Source organism: Schistocerca nitens, chromosome 9 (genome assembly GCF_023898315.1).
Source record: "Schistocerca nitens isolate TAMUIC-IGC-003100 chromosome 9, iqSchNite1.1, whole genome shotgun sequence".
In the NCBI taxonomy this organism is placed as follows: domain Eukaryota; kingdom Metazoa; phylum Arthropoda; class Insecta; order Orthoptera; family Acrididae; genus Schistocerca; species Schistocerca nitens.
In genome coordinates, this window is record NC_064622.1 from 517,376,676 (window position 1) to 517,398,645 (window position 21,970).

A 21,970-nucleotide genomic window follows, 5' to 3' on the forward strand; every position below is an offset into this window, starting at 1 on the left:
TGCTTGCGTGGTGAAATTTTTCTTATATTTGCATATTTTCGAATTAGAAAGGGGTAGTATCAAATTTTAATAACGGTAGAGCGTCACATCGCGTAGGCGGTTGTCATTTGTACTAAGACAGAGGTAGGATCGCATTGTAATATTTGTATAGTGGCGTAGTCGTGGTCATTTGATTTCTTAGTTCATAAGTAATTGTTCATACATCGTAGCTCGATCTGGCGCTGGTGACGCAACTGTGCAGTCGCATATTGCTGTTTTATTTGTCGCAACTCTATACGTCCAGAAATTAGCAGTAGCATGGATAGGGTGTGTGCGTGATGTGTGCGGGCGCAGGAGGAACTGGCAGCATTCGCGAGCAGCTGAGCGTGCTGTTGGCCACGGTCAGCCGCCTTCAGGCTGCTGCCTCGAGGTGCAGCGACGGCGGGGGTCTGGCGCGTCGCTTGAGACACCCCAGGTGTCGCTTGCTGCGTCCGCTGACTCAGCCGCTGAGGCACCTTCTAGTGTACCCGGCGCGTTGGGACCGCCCTCACCTTAGGGTGAGTGGCGGACTGCAACGTGTTCGCGTCGCTCGAGGCGGAGGGTGTGGCGTCCCCGCACTCCAACCGCGTGCTGATGTTGTTGACGCCGTAGAGCTGCTACTGCCACAGCTCTCGCAGTGGAGTTGAGACACGATGCGCGATGACGTAGGTCCCCGTTGGTGAACGGGAGACAGAAATGCAAACTCGTACGATGAATACTTCTTCTGATTTAAGATTGAATGATTCATTGCCCGGATATGCAGTAGTTGTTAAATCTTATCTCATCCGCATCGTACACACCACCAGTTGCGAGGAAACATTGGAATTATCAGTCTTCTCGTACGTTGTTGGCTCGTTGCTATGGAGTTCTTGAACCTGTATGGAGCGAGATCCACAGATACTCTTTGATCACGTCTGAGTGAACTTACGCCGTAATGTTAAAGAAATATATTCGATAGTTCTCTTTTCAATTAATGAAGTAGGTATTTTGTTATTCAGATTAAATTGTCCCTGCTGAACAGTCGTTGGTTAACTATCATTGATTAAATCACTTAATAATGTAGTTCACGCTTGATATTTCACTTGGAACGAACTGTTTATTGTTCCATGACCACTAAATACTTTATAAATTTCGCACCACACGCACACGCAGTTGGTTGATAAAGTCAGTTCTATTAAAATTAAGTTCCTTGACAATTACGACAACTTGACTCTTCAGCGTAATTGTATTATCTTCGTGAAGTCGTGTAACTGTGTCCTACTCGAGACTAATTGAGTGTAGTCCTTTGATATACTATCCACTCTTCTTTTAATTCCAACCATTTGAAAGTCAAGTCCAATATTCACTAGTTACGTCAATAAAGTTCAATTAACCCGTTATGCACGGTTAAACGCGTCTATCAGTTCCTGTCTCTGCTCAGAAAATCAGTCTCCGAAGTTCGTGAATCACGTCACGCAAGAAACACTTCTGAACGCAAAACAACCTCGTCGCTTTCCGTACTCTCAATAACTAAGACAAGAATTGTTCTCGCACGTCTTTATAGGACGAGAGCCAGCAAGCGACTTCTGTGAAAGAGTATTGTAGGCGCATTGAATTTCTTCGTTGCGCTTACAACTCTCTTCCACATAAAAGTTATCTCTGACTAACATCACCTTGGACTTAGCTTTCAAGATATTAATTGCAATTATCATTTCGATATTTGTCCATTAACTAAATCCGAGGTTTGTTCCTCCTCTTTTCATAACAAAAACTCTCAGTGATGTATAATGTTGTTGTTATCAAAACTTCTTGGTGTTAGCTTATCGGCAAAGATGTCGTATTTGCCAAGATAACTCTTCCCTACTTCATATTATGATATTCTGCGTTAATTGACTTTAAGGGGATCGTTTGGGTGTTATAAGGGCCAATGTGGAGGCTGGCCGGCTGGCCTCGCCCGTTCATCCTGTCAGTGGGCAGGTGGCCGCTCCTTCAGCAGGGCCAGAGCAGGCACACGGGGGCAATGGCTTGCTGGTTTTTGGGAGCTCCAGCGTTAGGCGGGTGATGGAGCCCCTTAGGGAAATAGCGTATAGGGCTGGAAAGAAATCCAACATGCACTCGCTTTGTCTGCCGGGGAGCCTCATCCGAGATGTGGAGGCGGCCTCGCTTGCGGCTATCGAGCGTACGGGATGCAGTCGTCTGCAAGTAGTTGCTCACGTCGGCACCAATGATGCCTGTCGCTTGGGTTCTGAGGCAATCCTCAGTTCGTACAGGCGGCTGGCGGATTTGGTGAAAACCGCTGGCCTAGCACGCGGGGTGCAAGCAGAGCTCTCTATTTGCAGCATCGTTCCCAGAGTGGATCGGGGTCCTTTGGTTTGGAGCCGAGTGGAGGGTGTCAACCAGAGGCTTCGTCGACTCTGTGACGGTCTTGGCTGCAGATTTCTAGACTTGCTCTATTGGGTGGGGAATTGTAGGACGCCCCTAGATAGGTCAGGGGTGCACTACACAAAGGAAGCGGCTACTCGGGTAGCAGAGTACTTGCGGCGTGCACATGGTGGTTTTTTAGGCTAGGCAGTAGTGCGAGGTGTCCTGATGAACACTCACCAGTCGACGTGCAGGCAGGGAAATCAGGACGCGCTCAGTGTAAAGACACTTCAGCTATCAAGATATTAGCAGTAAATTTTCAGAGTGTTCGGTATAAAGTTCCTGAATTTACTGCCCTCCAAGAAGCGTGTGGCGCGCAAATTATTCTCGGGACTGAGACCCGGCTGAACCAAGAGATAGGAAGTTCTGAAATATTTAGTGAGGATTGGAACATGTATCGGAAAAACACTTTAGACACCGTAGGAGGTGGTGTCTTCATTGCAGTTGACAAAAATATTGTGTCTACTGAGCTCGAAGTAGAGTGTGATTGTGAAGTTATCTGGACACGTTTAACAGGCCAAGGAGAAATAAAGTTAATTGTCGGGTGTTATTAGCGGCCACCAGGTTCCACCGTGACAGTTCTAGAATCATTCAAAGGGAGTCTACACTCTGTATCGCAAAAGTACACGGATCATGCTATATTAGTCGGAGGTGACTTCAACCTACCTAGTATAGACTAGGATGTCTAATGATTCATTACAGGTGGTACAGACAAGCCAACGTGTGAATGAACACATTATCCGAAAATCGACAGCCAACGCGTAATGGAAATATTTTCGATCTGGTAGCCACGATCAGAACAGACCACATCGACGGTGTCAGGGTTGAGACAGGAATTAGTGATCATAATGTTGTCATTACGACTATGATTGTTGTTGTTGTTGTTGTGGTCTTCAGTCCTGAGACTGGTTTGATGCAGCTCTCCATGCTACTCTATCCTGTGCAAGCTTCTTCATCTCCCAGGACCTACTGCAACCTACATCTTTCTGAATCTGCTTAGTGCATTCGTCTCTTGGTCTCCCTCTACGATTTTTTACAGTCTACACTGCCCTCCAATACTAAACTGGTGATCCCTTGATGCCTCAGAACATGTCCTACCAACTGACCCCTTCTTCTAGTCAAGCTGTGCCACAAACTTCTCTTCTCCCCAATCTTATTCAACACTTCCTCATTAGTTATGTGATCTACCCATCTAATCTTTAGCATTCTTCTGTAGCACCACATTTCGAAAGATTCTATTCTCTTCTTGTCCAAAATATTTATCGTCCATGTTTCACTTCCATACATGGCTACACTCCATACAAATACTTTCAGAAACGACTTCCTGACACTTAAATCTATACCAGATGCTAACAAATCTCTCTTCTTCAGAAATGCTTTCCTTGCCATTTCCAGTCTACATTTTATATCCTCTCTACTTCGACCATCATCAGTTATTTTGCTCCCCAAATAGCAAAACTCCTTTATTACTTTAAGTGTCTCATTTCCTAATCTCATTCCGTCAGCATCACCCGACTTAATTCGACTACATTCCATTATCGTCGTTTTGCTTTTGTTGATGTTCATCTTATATCCTCCTTTCAAGACACAATCCATTCCGTTCAACTGCTCTTCCAAGTCCTTTGCTGTCTCTGACAGAATTACAATGTCATCGGGGAGAATCAAAGTTTTTATTTCTTCTCCATGGATTTTAATACCAACACCGAATTTTTCGTTTGTTTCCTTCACTGCTTACTCAATATACAGACTGAATAACATCGGGGAGAGGCTACAAACCTGTCTCACTCCCTTCCAACCACTGCCTCCTCTATCATGCATTTCTACTCTTGTAACTGCCATCTGCCTTCTGTACAAATTGTAAATAGTCTTTCACTCCCTCTATTTTACCCCTCCCACCTTCAGAATTTGAAAGAGAGTATCCCAGTCAACATTGTCAAAAGCTTTCTCTAAATCTACAAATGCTAGAAACGTAGGTTTGCCTTTCCTTAATCTGTCTTCTAAGATAAGTCGTAAGGTCAGTATTGCCTCACGTGTTCCAATATTTCTACGGAATACAAACTGATCTTCCCCAAAGTTGGCTTCTACCAGTTTTTCCATTCGTCTGTAAAGAATTCGCGTTAGTATTTTGCAGCCGTGACTTATTAAACTGATAGTTCGGTAATTTTCATATCTGTCAACACCTGCTTTCTTTGGGATTGGCATTATTATATTCTTCTTGAAGTCTGAGGGTATTTCTCTTGTCTCATACATCTTGCTCACTAGATGGTAGAGTTTTTTCAGGATTGGCTCTCCCAAGGCTGTCAAGAGTTCTAATGGTATGTTGTCTCTTCCCGGGGCATTGTTTTGACTCAGGTCTTACAGTGCTCTGTCAAACTCTTAGCGCAGTCTCATATCTCCAATTTCATCTTCATCTACATCCTCTTCCATTTCCCAAATATTGTCCTCAAGTACATCGCCCTTGTATAGACCCTCTATATACTCCTTCCACCTTTCTGCTTTCCCTTCTTTGCTTAGAACTGGGTTACCGTCTGAGCACTTGATACTTATACAAGGGGTTCTCTTGTCTCAAAAGGTCTCTTTAATTTTCCCGTAGGCAGTATCTATCTCACCCCTAGTGAGATAAGCCTCTACATCCTTACATTTGTCCTCTAGCCATCCCTGCTTAGCCATTCTGCACTTCCTGTCGATATCATTTTTGAGATGTTTGTACTTCTTTTTGCCTGCTTGATTTGCTGCATTTTTATATTTTCTCCTTTCATCAATTAAATTCAATATTTCTTCTGTTACCTAAGGATTTCTACTAGCCCTCGTCTTTTTTCCTACTTGATCCTCTGCTGCCTTCGCTACTTCATCCCTCAAAGCTACCCATTCTTCTTCTACTGTATTTCTTTCCCCCATTCTTGTCCATTGTTCCCTTATGCTCTCCCTGAAACTCTCTACGACCTCTGGTTCTTTCAGTTATTCCAGGTCCCATCTCCTTAAATTCCCACCATTTTGCAGTGTCTTCAGTTTTAATCTACAGTTGGTAACCAATAGATTGTGGTCGGAGACCACATCTGCCCCTGGAAATGTCTTACAAATTAAGAACGGGTTCCTAAATCTCTATCTTACCTTTATATAATCTATCTGAAACCTGTCAGTATCTCCAGGCTTCTTCCATGTGTACAGTCTTCTTTTATGATTCTTGAACCAAGTGTTAGCTATGATTAAGTTGTGCTCTGCGCTAAATTCTACCAGGCGGCTTCCTCTTTCGTTTCTTACCCCTATACATATTCACCTACTACGTTTCCTTTCTCCCTTTTCCTACTGTCGAATTCCAGTCACCCATGACTATTAAATTTTCGTTTCCCTTCACTATCTGAATAATTTCTTTAATTTCATCATACATTTCTTCAATTTCTTCGTCATCTGCAGAGCTAGTTGGCATATAAACTTGTACTACTGTGGTAGGCGTGGGCTTCGTATCTATCTTTGCCACAATAACGCGTTCACTATGCTGTTTGTAGTAGCTTACCAGCATTCCTATTTTCCTATTGATTATTAAACCTACTCCTGCATTACCCCTATTTGATTTTGTGTTTATAACCCTGTAGTCACCTGACCAGAAGTCTTGTTCCTCCTGCCACCGAACTTTACTAATTCCCACTATATCTAACTTTAACCTATTCATTTCCCTTTTCAAATTTTCTAACCTACCTGCCTGATTAAGGGATCTGACATTCCATGCTCCGATCCGTAGAACGCCAGTTTCTTTCTGCTGATAACGACATCCTCTTGAGTAGTCCCCGTCCAGAGATCCGAATGGCGGACTATTTTACCTCCGGAATAATTTAACCAAGAGGACGCCATCGTCATTTAACCATACAGTAAAGCTGCATGCCCGCGGGAAAAATTACGGCTGTAGTTTCCCCTTGCTTTCAGCCGTTCGCAGTGCCAGCACAGCAAGGCCATTTTGGTTAGTGTTGCAAGGCCAGATCAGTCAATCATCCTGACTGTTGCCCCTGCAACTACTGAAAAGGCTGCTGCTCCTCTTCAGGAACCACACGTTTGTCTGGCCTCTCAACAGATACCCCTCCGTTGTGGTTGCACCTACGGTACGGCTATCTGTGTCGCTGAGGCACGCAAGCCTCCCCACCAACGACAAGGTCCATGGTTCATGGGGTATAGGGGGGGGGGGGGGGGACGAAATTTAAAAAGACGGTCAAGAAGGCTATGAGAGTATTCTTACTAGAAAGAGCAGATAAGCAGTTGTTAGCATCCCACTTAGTAAATGAATCGACATCATTTACTTCCGGTACGATGGACGTGGAAGAATTATGGGCAAATTTTAAACACATTGTAAGTCACGCATTGGAGAAGTAAGAGCCGAAAAAGTGGGTTACGGACGGAAAAGACGCACTGTGGTTTAACAGCGCAATTCGGAGAACTGGCAAAAGTTAGTAGAGATTCGTACTGCTGTAAAAATAGCGATGCGCGAAGCATACAACCACTACCACCGACATACCTTAGCAAAGGATCTTGCTGAAAACCCATGGAAATTCTGGTCTTACGTAAAATCGGTAAGCGGGTCGAAGGCTTCCATTCAGTCACTCACTGATCAGTCTGGCCTGGCAATGGAAGACTGCAAAACGAAAGCTGAAATTTTAAATTTAGCATTTGAGAAATCTTTCACGCAGGAGGATCGTACAAACATACCGCCGTCTGAGTCTCGTACAGATTCCCGTATGGAGGACATAGTGATAGACATCCCAGGGCTTGTGAAGCAGCTGAATGGGTTGAAAATAAGTAAATCGCCAGGTCCTGATTGGATTTCAATTCGGTTTTACAGAGAGTACTTTACTGCATTGGCTCCTTACTTAGCTTGCATTTCTCGCGAATCTCTTGCCCAACGTAAAGTCCCGAGCGACTGGAAAAAAGAGCAGGTGACGCCTGTATATAAGAAGGGTAGAAGGACGGATCCTCAAAATTACCGACCAATCTCCTTAACATCGGTTTGTTGCAGGATTCTCGAACATATTCCCAGTTCGAATATAATGGATTTCCTTCAGACAGAGAAATTGCTGTCCATGCATCAGCACGGCTTTAGAAAGCATCGCTCCTGCGAAACGCAACTCGCCCTTTTTTCACATGATATCTTGCGAACCATCGATGAAGGGTATCAGACGAATGCCATATTCCTTGACTTCCGGAAAGCGTTTGACTCGGTGCCCCACTGCAGACTCCTAACTAAGGTACGAGCATATGAGATTGGTTCCCAAATATGTGAGTGGCTCGAAGACTTCTTAAGTAATAGAACCCAGTACGTTGTCCTCGGCATGCTGATGATGCTGTGGTGTACGGGAAGGTGTCGTCGTTGAGTGACTGTAGGAGGACACAAGATGACTTGGACAGGATTTGTGATTGGTGTAAAGAATGGCAGCTAACTCTAAATATATGCAGATGAATAGGAAAAATAAACCCGTAATGTTTGAACACTCCATTAGTAGTGTAGCACTTGACACAGTCACGTCGATTAAATATTTGGGCGTAACATTGCAGAGAGATATGAAGTGGGACAAGCATGTAATGGCAGTTATGGGGAAGGCGGATAGTCGTCTTCCGTTCATTGGTAGAATTTTGGGAAGATGTGGTTCATCTGTAAACGAGACCGCTTATAAAACACTAATACGATTTATTCTTGAGTACTGCTCGAGCGTTTGGGATCCCTGTCAGGTCGGATTAAGGGAGGACATAGAAGCAATTCAAAGCCGGGCTGCTAGATTTGTTACTGGTAGGTTTGATCATCACGCGAGTGTTACGGAAATGCTTCAGGAAGTCGGGTGGGAGTCTCTGGAGAAAAGGAGTCGTTCTTTTCCTGAATCGCTACTGAGGAATTTTAGAGAACCAGCAATTGAGGATGACTGCAGTACAATTTTACTGCCGCCAACTTATATTTCGCGGAAAGACCACAAAGAAAGAGAGATTAGGGCTCGTACAGAGGCACATAGGCAGTCATTTTTCCCTCGTTTTGTTTGGGAGTGGAACAGGGAGAGAAGATGCTAGTTGTGGTACAAGGTACCCTCCGCCACGCACCGTATGGTGGATTGCGGACTATGTATATAGATGTAGACGTAGATGGGCTATTGCATAATCCTCGAGGGCACTGTCCGAGTCTTTCCGGTAGTGTGAATCAATAATACTGGTGCTGATACGATCACTGCATGTCACCTCTTATGGGTGTCCAAACACCTGTATTCGTTGCACCTTTACCGTTTTATTGTAACCCATGCATTCGCACATTCATGATGGGACACAGAAATTGCATCGCAATTGCATTTTATAGGCTCTGGGCAGACATCAAAACAAGAGACTAATTTCGCACTCAGTAATATAAAGAAGGTTGCAGTAAGTACTGGGAGGTGAAGAAGCTTGCACAGTAGCATGGAGAGCTGCATCAAACCAGTCTCAGGACGGAAGACCACAACAATAACAACAATATAATCAGCATTAGGTGGGTGCTGGACTGTTGCATAAACCTCTAAGACATTGTCGAAGTCATTCTGCTAATGTACATCCATGATACTGGTGCGGCTACGGTCAGCAAATGGAACCTCTCCTGAGATTCCAATAGCCTGTAAAATATGCACGGCTGCCCGTTTACGAGGGGCGTTTGAAAAGTAACGGCACCACCGGTGCGTTTCACGTTCATGTTGAGTTAGTAGCATTTTTGGAAAGAACGCACACCATGTTTCAGCCATATTGGTCTATTTCTTTGTGTTTGGCATTCGTGTGAATCACGGAAGTCGAGTGATTGTCAAAAAATGGACGAAAAAGAATTTCGTTTGGTGATTAAACATTACTTTATGAAAGGCAAAACGCCTCAGGAGACTAAAGAGAAGCTTGATAAACATTGCGGTTTCTCTGCACCTTCCGTTACAACAGTTTATAAGTGGTTTCAAAATTTTCGGTATGGCCACATGGGCACAAGTGATGCTGAACGTTCTGGACTCCCTGTGGAGGTTACGACTTCAGAAATCATTGATAAAATCAATGATATGGTGATGGATGACAGAAGAGTTCAGGTGCATGAGATTTCTAGTGCTGTGGGCATCTCGAATGAACGGGTACATTATATTTTGCATAAACCTTTGGACATGAGAAAGCTATCTGCAAGATGGGTTCCACGAATGCTCACACTTGTCCAAAAACGGAATCGTGTGTAGTGTTGCAAGGATGATTTTGAGCTGTTCAGGAAGAATCCGCAGTACTTTAAGTGTCGTTTCGTCACTGTGGATGGAACATGGCTACATTATAATACTCTGAGGCCAAAGAACAACCTGAACAATGGGTTACTCTGGGAGAATCTGCACCCAAAACGGCGAAGACAATTTCTTCGGCCGGAAAGGTTATGGCGACTGTCTTTTGGGATTCGCAAGGGGTAATCCTCATCGACTACCTGGAAAAGGGTAAAACTACTACAAGTGCATATTATTCATCGTTATTGGACCGTTGGAAAACCGAACTGCAAGAAAAACGCATGTGGCTGGACCGCAAAAAAGTCGTTTTCCATCACGACAATGCACCAGCACACATCTCAGCAGTTGTGGTCACAAAATTAATGGAAATAGGATTCCAAATCGTTTCACATCCCCCTATTCTCCAGACTTGGCTCCCTCCGACTACTATTTGTTCCCTAATTTGAAGAAATGGCTGGCTGGACAAAGATTTTTTGCAAACAAGGGGGAAATTGCAACAACTAATAGTTATTTTGCAGACTTGGACAATTCCTATTATTCGGAAGGGATCAACAAATTACAACAGCGTTGGACTAAGTGTATAAGTCTAAAAGGGGACTATGTCGAAAAATATAAAAGGTTTACCCCAAACACGTAAGTACTTTCTATTTTTGCACGGTATCTTCAAACACCGCTCGTATTGTAACCCTAGGAGCCTGACATTGACGATGTAACACATAAATTGCTTCGCGATTGACTACTATAGGCTCCATGCCGACTTATGTCCAAGAGACTAACGGGGCTACAGTCACCACTTGGAGCCTCTATTGGGAGTCCAGTAGCTTGTATCCGATGCACAACTGACCGTTTACTGTAACCCACGCACCCTCACATTGACGATGCGACACAGAAATTACTTCGCGATTGCATACTATAGGCTACCTGTCGACGTCTCTCTAAGGTACTAATGCCGCCCTCAAGAGTTGTCCCGCCATTAGACAGTTGCTGTACTATTGCATAAGCCTCGAGGACACTGTCCGAGTCATTCTGGTGGTGTGAATCAATGTTACTGGTGCGGCTACGCTCACCGCCTTCTGCGAGTCCATTAGATTGTAACCGATGCACCGAAGCCGGTTCACTGTAATCCCCCCCCACCCACCCTCACGTTGTCCGCAGCTCGTGGTCGTGCGGTAGCGTTCTCGCTTCCCACGCCCGGGTTCCCGGGTTCGATTCCCGGCGGGGTCAGGGATTTTCTCTGCCTCGTGATGACTAGGTGTTGTGTGATGTCCTTAGGTTGGTTAGGTTTAAGTAGTTCTAAGTTCTAGGGGACTGATGACCATAGATGTTAAGTCCCATAGTGCTCAGAGCCATTTGAGCCACCCTCACGTTGACAATGTGACTCAGAAATTGCTTCGCCATTACAAACTCCCCCCCACCCCCACCCATGAACCTTGCCGTTGGTGGGGAGGCTTGCGTGCCTCAGTGATACAGATAGCCGTACCGTAGGTGCAACCACAATGGAGGGGTATTTGTTGAGAGGCCAGACAAACGTGTGGTTCCTGAAGAGGAGCAGCAGCCTTTTCAGTAGTTGCAGGGGCAACAGTCAGGATGATTGACTGATCTGGCCTTGCAACGCTAACCAAAATGGCCTTGCTGTGCTGGCACTGCGAACGGCTGAAAGCAAGGGGAAACTACAGCCGTAATTTTTCCCGAGGGCATACAGCTTTACTGTATGGTTAAATGATGATGACGTCCTCTTGGTTAAAATATTCCGGAGGTAAAATAGTCCCCCATTCGGATCTCCAGGTGGGGACTACTAATGAGAACGTCGTTATCAGGAGAAAGAAAACTGGGGTTCCAAATAGGCGTAATGCAGGAGTAGGTTTAATAATGAATAAAAAAATAAGAGTGCGGGTAAGCTACTACAAACAGCATAGTGAACGCATTATTGTGGCCAAAATAGACACGAAGCCCACACATACTACAATAGTACAAGTTTATATGCCAACTAGCTCTGCAGATGATGAAGAAATTGATGAGATGTATGATGGGATAAAAGAAATTATTCAGGTAGTGAAGGGTGACGAAAATTTAATAGTCATGGGTGACTGCAGTTCGAGAGTATGAAAAGGGAGGGAAAAAAACATAGTAGGTGAATATGGATTGGGGGAAAGAAATGAAAGAGGAAGCCATCTGGGAGAATTTTGCACAGAGCATAACTTAATCATAGCTAACACTTGGTTCAAGAATCATAAAAGAAGGTTGTATACATGGAAGAATCCTGGAAATACTACAAGGTATCAGATTTAGGAACCAGGTATTAAATTGTAAGACATTTACAGGGGCAGATGTGGACTCTGACCACAATTTATGAGCTGTAGATTAAAACTGAAGAAACTGCAAAAAGGTGGGAATTTAAGGAGATGGGATCTGGACAAACTCATTACACCAGAGGTTGTACAGAGTTTCAGGGAGAGCATAAGGGAACAATTGTCACAAATGGGGGAAAGAAATACAGTAGAAGAAGAATGGGTAGCTCTGAGGGATGAAGTATTGAAGGCAGCAGAGAATCAAGTAGGTAAAAAGAGGAGGGCGAGAAGAAATCCTTGGGTAACAGAAGAAATATTGAATTTAATTGACGAAAGGGGAAAATATAAAAATGCAGCAAATCAAGCAGGCAAAAAGGAATACTAACGTCCCAAAAGTGAGATCGACAGGAAATGCAAAATGGCTAAGCAGGGATGGCTAGAGGACAAATGTAAGGATGTAGAGGCTTATCTCACTAGGGGTCAGATAGATACTGCCTACAGGAAAATTAAAAAGACCTTTGGAGAAAAGAGAACCACTTGTATGAATATCAAGAGCTCAGATGGAAACACAATTCTAAGCAAAGAGGGGAAAGCAGAAAGGTGGAAGGAGTATATAGAGGGTCTATACAAGGGCGACGTACTTGAGGACAATATTCTGGAAATGTAAGAAAATGTAGAAGAAGACGAAATGGGAGATACAATACTGCGGGAAGAGTTTGACAGAGCACTGAAAGACCTGAGTCGAAACAATGCCCCGGGAGTAGACAACATTCCATTAGAGCTACTGACGGCCTTGGGAGTGCCAGTACTGAGAAAACTCTACCATCTGGTGAGCAAGATGTATGAGACAGGCGAAATACCCTCAGACTTCAAGAAGAATATAATAATGCCAATCCCAAAGAAAGCAGGTGTTGACAGATGTGGAAATTACCGAACAATCAGTTTAATAGGCCACAGCTGCAAATTACTAAGGGGAATTCTTTTCAGACGAATGGAAAAACTAGTAGAAGCCAACCTTGGGGAAGATCAGTTTGTATTCCGTAGAAATATTGGAACACGTGAGCCAATACTGACCTTACGACTTATCTTAGAAGAAAGATTAAGGAAAGGCAAACCTACGTTTCTAGCATTTGTAGTTTTAGAGAAAGCTTTTGACAATGTTGACTGGGATACTCTCTTTCAAATTCTGAAGGTGGGAGGGGTAAAATAGAGGGAGTGAAAGACTATTTACAATTTGTACAGAAGACAGATGGCAGTTATAAGAGTGGAGATGCATGTTAGAGGAGGCAGTGGTTGGAAGGGAGTGAGACAGGTTTGTAGCCTCTCCCCGATGTTATTCAGTCTGTATATTGAGTAAGCAGTGAGGAAACAAAAGAAAAATTCGGTGTAGGTATTCAGATCCATGGAGAAGAAATAAAAACTTTGATTTTCCCCGATGACATTGTAATTCTGTCAGGGACAGCAAAGGACTTGGAAGAGCAGTTGAACGGAATGGATAGTGTCTTGAAAGGAGGATGTAAGATGAACATCAACAAAAGCAAAACGACGATAATGGAATGTAGTCGAATTAAGTCGGGTGATGCTGACGGAATTACACTCCTGGAAATGGAAAAAAGAACACAATTACACCGGTGTGTCAGACCCACCATACTTGCTCCGGACACTGCGAGAGGGCTGTACAAGCAATGATCACACGCACGGCACAGCGGACACACCAGGAACCGCGGTGTTGGCCGTCGAATGGCGCTAGCTGCGCAGCATTTGTGCACCGCCGCCGTCAGTGTCAGCCAGTTTGCCGTGGCATACGGAGCTCCATCGCAGTCTTTAACACTGGTAGCATGCCGCGACAGCGTGGACGGGAACCGTATGTGCAGTTGACGGACTTTGAGCGAGGGCGTATAGTGGGCATGCGGGAGGCCGGGTGAACGTACCGCCGAATTGCTCATCACGTGGGGCGTGAGGTCTCCACAGTACATCGATGTTGTCGCCAGTGGTCGGCGGAAGGTGCACGTGCCCGTCGACCTGGGACCGGACCGCAGCGACGCACGGATGCACGCCAAGACCGTAGGATCCTACGCAGTGCCGTAGGGGACCGCACCGCCACTTCCCAGCAAATTAGGGACACTGTTGCTCCTGCGGTATCGGCGAGGACCATTCGCAACCGTCTCCATGAAGCTGGGCTACGGTCCCGCACACCGTTAGGCCGCCTTCCGCTCACGCCCCAACATCGTGCAGCCCGCCTCCAGTGGTGTCGCGACAGGCGTGAATGGAGGGACGAATGGAGACGTGTCGTCTTCAGCGATGAGAGTCGCTTCTGCCTTGGTGCCAATGATGGTCGTATGCGTGTTTGGCGCCGTGCAGGTGAGCGCCACAATCAGGACTGCATACGACCGAGGCACACAGGGCCAACACCCGGCATCATGGTGTGGGGAGCGATCTCCTACACTGGCCGTACACCACTGGTGATCGTCGAGGGGACACTGAATAGTGCACGGTACATCCAAACCGTCATCGAACCCATCGTTCTACCATTGCTAGACCGGCAAGGGAACTTGCTGTTCCAACAGGACAATGCACGTCCGCATGTATCCCGTGCCACCCAACGTGCTCTAGAAGGTGTAAGTCAACTACCCTGGCCAGCAAGACCTCCGGATCTGTCCCCCATTGAGCATGTTTGGGACTGGATGAAGCGTCGTCTCACGCGGTCTGCACGTCCAGCACGAACGCTGGTCCAACTGAGGCGCCAGGTGGAAATGGCATGGCAAGCCGTTCCACAGGACTACATCCAGCATCTCTACGATCGTCTCCATGGGAGAATAGCAGCCTGCATTGCTGCGAAAGGTGGATATACACTGTACTAGTGCCGACATTGTGCATGCTCTGTTCCCTGTGTCTATGTGCCTGTGGTTCTGTCAGTGTGATCATGTGATGTATCTGACCCCAGGAATGTGTCAATAAAGTTTCCCCTTCCTGGGACAATGAATTCACGGTGTTCTTATTTCAATTTCCAGGAGTGTAGATTAGGAAATGAGACACTTAAAGTAATAAAGGAGTTTTGCTATTTGGGGAGCAAAATAACTGATGATGGTCGAAGTAGAGAGGGTATAAAATGTAGACTGGCAATGGCAAGAAAAGCGTTTCTGAAGAAGAGAAATTTGTTAACATCAAGTATAGATTTAAGTGTCAGGAAGTCGTTTCTGAAAGTATTTGTATGGACTGTAGCCATGTATGGAAGTGAAACATGGACGATAAATAGTTTGGACAAGAAGAGAATAGAAGCTTTCGAATGTGGTGCTACAGAAGAATGCTAAAGATTAGATGGGTAGATCACATAACTAATGAGGAAGTGTTGAATAGAATTGGGGAGAAGAGGAGTTTGTGGCACAACTTGGCAAGAAGAAGGGACCGGTTGGTAGGACATGTTTTGAGGCATCAAAGGATCACAAGTTTAGCATTGGAGGGCAGTGTGAAGGGTAAAAATCATAGAGGGAGACCAAGAGATGAATACACTTAGCGGATTCAGAAGGACGTAGGTTGCAGTAAGTACTGGGAGATGAAGAAGCTTGCACAGGATAGTGTAGCATGGAGAGCTGCATCAAACCAGTCTCAGGACTGAAGACCACAACAACATTACAAACTACAGGCTCATTGCCGTCTTCTTTCCAAGAGAATAATACCGCCCTAAGGAGTTTTCTCGCCATTAGTCGGGTGCTGGCTATTGCATAAGCCTCGAGGACATTGTCTGAGCCATTCAGGTTGTGTGAATCAATGATACTAGTGCAGATTCGGTCATCGCGTGTAACGTCTCCTTGTGTCCACAAACCTGTAACCGATTTACCTTTACCGTTTTACTGTAACCCCCGCAGTAGCACATTGACGATGGGACACATAAATTGCATTGCGATTGCATACTACAGGAGCTCCGGGCAGACGTCACAACAAGAGACTAATTTCGCCCTCAGGATTGTAATCGGCGTTAGGTGGGTACTGCGCCATTACCTATACTTCTAAACCATTGTCGGAGTTATTCTGCTAACGTACATCCATGACACTGGCGTGGGTGCGGTCAGCGAATGGAACCTCTTCTGAGGGTCCAATATCTCGTAAGCCATGCACGACTGCCCACTGGCACCCTATCATCAACGATGTGACACAGAAATTGCATCCAGATTGGAAACTGCAGGCTCCTTACCGGCTTCTCTCCAAGAGACTACCGTGGCTACGGTAACCGCATGAAACCTCACCTGGGTGTCCAGTATCTTATACCCGATGCACTTCTGCCTGTCTGCTGTAACCCTCAAACCTCACATTGACGATGCGACACAGAAATTGCGTTGCGATTGAATATCACTGACTCGATGCCGACTTCAAAAGACTGAGGCAGTTACGGTCAACGCAATGAACCTCTCCTGGGAGTCCTGTAGTTTATACCTGATGGTAAACTGCCCGTGTAATGTAACCCTCGCACCCTCACTTTGACGATGCGGCAGAGAAATCGCCTCACTATTGCATACTTCCCTGCCGACGTCTCAGCAACAATACCGCTCTCAGGAGTTGTCTCGCCATTAGGCGGTTCCTATGACACTGCATAAACCTCGAGGACATTGTCTGAGCCATACAGGAGATTTTTGCCATCAGGTGGGTGCTGCGCTATTACATAAACCTGTAAGACATTGTCGTCATTCTGATAATATACATCCATGATATTGGTAAGGCTGCTGTCAGAAAATGGAATCTTTCCTGAGAGTCCAACAGCTTGCAACCCTTGCAAGGTTGCCCATTTTCTGTAACTGTCGCAACATCACATTGACGATGTAACACATAAATCGCGTCGCGATTGAATACTACAGGCTGCATACAGACCTCTCCAAGAGACTAATGCGGCTGTGGTCACTATATGGAACCTCTCCTGGGATTCCAGTAGCTTGCACCCGATGCACCGCTGCCCACTTACTGTAACCCTCGCACACTCGCACTCCCGATGCGACAGAGAAATTGCTTCACGATTGAATACTACAGGCTACGTACCTACTTCCATCCAAGCGACTAACCAGGCTATGGTCACAGCATGGAAAGTCTCCTGGGATTCCAGTACCTTATACCCGATGCACCACTGCCATTTTACTGTACTATCAGATTCACGACGCGACACAGAAATTGCATCACGATTAAATACTACAGGCTCCATGCTGACTTTTCGCCAAGAGACTAACGGGGCTACGGTCGCAGCACGGTGCCAATTCTGGGACTCCAGAATCTTATACCCGATTTACCACTGCCCACTTACTATAACCATCGCACCCTCACACTGAAGACGAAACACAGAAATAACGTCGCGATTGAATTCTACAGGCACCGAGCCGACTTCAACAGACGAACGAGGGCACGATAACCGCATGGAACCTCTCCTTGGAGATGAGCAACTTGTATCCGATGTACCGCTGCCTGTTTACTGTAACCCTCGCACCCACACATCGATGGAGTAAGAAAGAAATTGCATTGTGTTTCAATACTACAGGCTCCACGTCGATTTTTCTCCAAGAGTCTAACGCAGCTACTGTCACCGTATGGAACCTCTCCTGGGGTTCCACTAGCTTGTATCCGATGCACCAATGCCCATTTACTGTAACCTTCGCACCCTGACATTGACGATGTGAAACAGAAATAGCTAGGCGATTGAAAACTACAGGCTCCGTGCTGACTTCTCTCCAAGAGACTAACGTGGATACGGCAACCACTTGGAACCTCTCCTCGCAGGCCAGTAGCTTATATGCGATTCACCACACCCGCTTTACTGTAACCCTCTCACCTTCACATTAACGCTGTACCACAGTAATTACGTCGCGATTGAATACTGCTTGCTTCCATGACGACTTCCCCCACGAGACTAACGTGGCTACGGTCACTGCATGGAACCTCTCCTAGGAGTCGAGCAGCTTGCATCCGATGCACCACTGTCCGTTTACTGTAACCCTCGCAGATACACAACGACGATGTGACACAGAAAGTGCGTCGCGATTGAATACTACAGCCGTCATGATGACTTCTCTCCAAGCGACAGTCACCTCATGGAACCTTTACTAGGACTCCAGTACCTTGCTTCCGATGCATCACTGCCCAACAAAATTGCAGCCTCCATGCCGACTTCTGCCCAAGAGACCAACGCGGTTTCGTTCTCTCCATGGAACATCTCAATGGAGTGCAGCACATTGTATCCTATGCATCACTGCCTGTGTACTGAAACCCTCGTATATTCACATTGACGATTAGACACAAAAATTGCGGAGCGATGAGCCACCACTGGTAGTTTGCTGAAACCCTCGCACTCTCATACTGACGATGCAACACACAAATTGCTTCGCAATTAAATGGTACAGACTCCATGCCGACTTCTCTCCAGGCGTTTAATATGGCAATGGCCACCGTGTGGAACTTCTCCTGGGAGTCAAGTAGCTTGTTCCGATGCACCACTGCCAGTTTACTGTAACGTTCGCTCTCTCACAATGACGACGCAACAGACAAATTGGGTCGCGATTCAATATTACAGGGTCCTTGCAGTCCTTGCTCCAAGCGTTTTTACATGGCTACGGCCACCGTATAGAAGGTCTTTTGCGATTCAAGTAGCTTGTTCCGATGCACCAGTGCCATTCTACTGTAAATCTGACACCCTGTCATTCACGATGCAACACACAAATTGCGTCGTGATAGAATGATAAAATCTCCTAGCCTCTCCTCTCCGAGCTACTAACGTCGCTATGGTCACCATATGGAACTTCCCTGGGGGTCAAGTATCTTGTTTTTGGGCACTTCTGCCAGTTTACTGTAACCCTCGCACTCTCACACTGACGATCGACACACAAATTGCGTCGCGATCGAATATTAGAGGCTCCTTTCCGACATCTCTCCAAGCGTTTAACATGACAATGAACACCGCATGGAACGTCTTCTGGGAGTCACTTACCTTCTTTCGATGCACCAGTGCCTGTTTACTGTTAACATCCCACCCTCACATTGACGAAGTAACACACAAATTGAGTCGTGATTGAATGTCACGATCTCCTTGCCTTTGCTCTCCAAGTGACTAACGTGGAATGGTCCCAGTATGGAATTTCCCCTGGGGGTCAAGTATATTGTTTCTGATGCGCCACTACCAGTTTACAATAAACCGTGCACTCTCACACTGACAATGCAACACGCAGATTGTGTCGTGATTGAATCCTAAAGGCTCAATTCCTTCACTCTCCATGCGACTAACGTGGCTATTTTCAAGGTATGCTACTTCACGTAGGGGTCAAGTATCTTGCTTCTGAGCCACCACTCTCAGTTTACTGTAACCCCAGCACTCGCATATTCACGATGCAACACAAAAATTGCGTCGCGATAGAATATTGCAGGCTCCAAGACGATTTCTCTCTAAGCGTTCAACATGGCAACGACTTATGTATGGAACTTCTAGTTGGAGACAAATAGCATGTTCTGATGCACCACTGCCAGTTTACTGTAAATCTACCACCCTCACACTGACGATGCAACACACAAATTGCTTCGTTAAGGAATATTACAGGCACTATACCAACTTTCTCCAAGCGTTTAACATGGCGACGACAAATGTATGGATCTTCTAGTTGGAGACAAATACCTTGTTCTGATGCACCACTGCTAGTTTACTGTAAATCTACCACCCTCACACTGACGATGCAACACACAAATTGCTTCGCTAAGGAATATTACAGGCACCATTCCAACTTTCTCCAATCGTTTAACATGGCAACGACAAATGTATGGAACTTCTAGTTGGAGACAAATAGATTGTTCTGATTCACCACTGCCAGTTTACTGTAAATCTACCACCCTCACTCTGACGATGCAACACACAAATTGCTTCGCTAAGGAATATTACAGGCACCATGCCAACTTTCTCCAAGCGTTTAACATGGCAACGACAAATGTATGGAACTTCTAGTTGGAGACAAATAGCTTGTTCTGATGCACCACTGCCAGTTTACTGTAAATCAACCACCCTCACACTGACGATGCAACACGCAAATTGCTTCGCTAAGGAATATTACAGGCACCATGCCAACTTTCTCCAAGCGTTTAACATGGCAACGACAAATGTATGGAACTTCTAGTTGGAGACAAATAGCTTGTTCTGATGCACCACTGCCAGTTTACTGTAAATCTACCACCGTCACACTGACGATGCAACACACAAATTGGTTCGCTAAGGAATATTACAGGCACCATGCCAACTTTCTCCAAGCGTTTAACATGGCAACGACAAATGTATGGAACTTCTAGTTGGAGACAAATAGCTTGTTCTGATGCACCACTGCCAGTTTACTGTAAATCTACCACCCTCACACTGACGATGCAACACAAAAATTGCTTCGCTAAAGAATATTACAGGCACCATGCCAACTTTCTCCAAGCGTTTAACATGGCAACGACAAACGTATGGAACTTCTAGTTGGAGACAAATAGCTTGTTCTGATGCACCACTGCCAGTTTACTGTAAATCTAACACCCTCACACTGACGATGCAACACACAAATTGCTTCGCTAAGGAATATTACAGGCACCATACCAACTTTCTCCATGCGTTTAACATGGCAACGACAAATGTATGGAACTTCTAGTTGGAGACAAATAGCTTGTTCTGATGCACCACTGCCAGTTTACTGTAAATCTACCACCCTCACACTGACGATGCAACACACAAATTGCTTCGCTAAGCAATATTAGTGGCACCATGCCAAGTTTCTCCAAGCGTTTAACATGGCAACGACAAATGTATGGAACTTCTAGTTGGATACAAATAGCTTGTTCTGATGCACCACTGCCAGTTTACTGTAAATCTACCACCCTCACACTGACGATGCAACACACAAATTGCTTCGCTAAGGAATATTACTGGCACCATGCCAACTTTTTCCAAGCATTTAACATGGCAGCGACAAATGTATGGAACTTCTAGTTGGAGACAAATATCTTGTTCTGATGCACCACTGCCAGTCTACTGTAAATGTACCACCCTCACACTGATGATGCATCACACAAATTGCTTCCCTGAGGAATATTACAGGCACCATGCCAACTTTCTCCAAGCGTTTAACATGGCAACGACAAATGTATGGAACTTCTAGTTGGAGACAAATAGCTTGTTCTGATGCACCACTTCCAGTTTACTGTAAATCTACCACCCTCACACTGACGATGCAACACACAAATTGCTTCGCTAAGGAATATTACAGGCACCATGCCAACATTCTCCAAGCGTTTAACATGGCAACGACAAATGTATGGAACTTCTAGTTGGAGACAAATAGCTTGTTCTGATGCACCACTGCCAGTTTACTGTAAATCTACCACCGTCACACTGACGATGCAACACACAAATTGCTTCGCTAAGGAATATTACAGGCACCAAGCACACTTTCTCCAAGCGTTTAACATGGCAACGACAAATGTATGGAATTTCTAGTTGGAGACAAATAGCTTTTTCTGATGCACCACTGCCAGTTTACTGTAAATCTACCACCCTCACACTGACGATGCAACACACAAATTGCTTCGCTAAGGAATATTACAGGCACCATGGCAACTTTCTCCAAGCGTTTAACGTGGCAACGACAAATGTATGGAACTTCTAGTTGGAGACAAATAGCTTGTTCTGATGCACCACTGCCAGTTTACAGTAAATCTACCACCCTCACACTGACGATGCAACACACAAACTGCTTCGCTAAGAAATATTACAGGCACCATACCAACTTTCTCCAAGCGTTTAACATGGCAACGACAAATGTATGGCACTTCTAGTTGGAGAGAAATAGCTTGTTCTGATGCACCACTGCCCGTTTACTGTAAATCTACCACCCTCACACTGACGATGCAACACACAAATTGCTTCGCTAGGCAATATTACAGGCACCATGCCATTTTTCTCCAAGCGTTTAACATGGCAACGACAAATGTATGGAACTTCTAGATGGAGACAAATAGCTTGTTCTGATGCACCACTGCCAG